Raw genomic sequence first — 1,091 nt, 5'->3', positions numbered from 1 at the left:
TTCTTCTTGTTCTTTGTACTGTAGTTTAAAACATAGAGAATTAAGACAGTTGCTATTCAACTTAAAGCAGTAAGTAACAACACTGAATTCATGTAAATGAAGCTGCTCCTGATGTTCCAGAATATGTATACCATGCCACAGAAAGCATCACAAGGCCCCAAAGAATAAGAATCACGTATGTAGCTCTCCTTTTCCGGCTGGAACCATGAAGGCTGTTCCAGAGAAGAAAAAGAAGGTTGCCGGTGTGCCAGAAACCCATAAGAAAAAGGTTCCTGCTGTGCCAAAAACTCTTAAGAAGAAGGTTCCGGCTGTGCCAGAAACCCTTAAGAAAAAGCGAAGAAATTTCGCAGAGTTGAAGGTGAAGCGTCTGAGGAAGATGTTTGCCCTGAAGACACTCCGAAAGGCAAGGAGGAAGCTCATCTATGAGAAGGCAAAGCACTATCACAAGGAGTACAGGCAGATGTACCGGACTGAGATTCGGATGGCCAGGATGGCAAGGAAAGCTGGGAACTTCTATGTGCCTGCAGAACCAAAATTGGCGTTTGTCATCAGAATCCAAGGCATCAATGGAGTAAGCCCAAAGGTCCGCAAGGTATTGCAGCTTCTTCGCCTTCGACAGATCTTCAATGGCACCTTTGTTAAGCTCAACAAGGCTTCCATTAACATACTGAGGATTGTGGAACCATACATTGCATGGGGGTACCCCAACCTGAAGTCAGTAAATGAGCTCATCTACAAGCGAGGCTATGGCAAAATCAATAAGAAGCGGATTGCCTTGACGGATAATTCCTTGATTGCTCAGTCTCTTGGTAAATTTGGCATCATCTGCATGGAGGATCTAATTCATGAGATCTATACAGTTGGGAAACGCTTCAAGGAAGCAAATAACTTCCTGTGGCTTCAAATTATCTTCCCCACGAGGTGGAATGAAGAAGAAGACAACTCACTTTGTAGAAGGTGGAGACGCTGGCAACAGGGAAGACCAGATCAACAGGCTTATCCGACGGATGAACTGAGGTGTTGCCCGTGGTATTTTTGTAATCTGGTCAGTTAATAAACAGTCACAGCTTGGCAAAAAAAAAAAAAAAAAA

General features: G+C 43.7%; 1 pseudogene; it reads left to right on the top strand.

The window, feature by feature from the left end:
• The first annotated feature begins 205 nt into the window (after window positions 1-205).
• LOC114619038 lies at window positions 206-1,016 on the top strand (annotated as a pseudogene).
• The last annotated feature ends 75 nt before the right edge of the window (window positions 1,017-1,091 follow it).

The sequence above is a fragment of the Grammomys surdaster genome, unplaced genomic scaffold, assembly GCF_004785775.1.
Source record: "Grammomys surdaster isolate TR1022 unplaced genomic scaffold, NIH_TR_1.0 62, whole genome shotgun sequence".
NCBI classification, from domain to species: Eukaryota; Metazoa; Chordata; class Mammalia; order Rodentia; family Muridae; genus Grammomys; species Grammomys surdaster.
The sequence above is the reverse complement of the archived record's forward strand: the minus strand, read 5'-3'. Positions and strand labels throughout refer to the sequence as shown.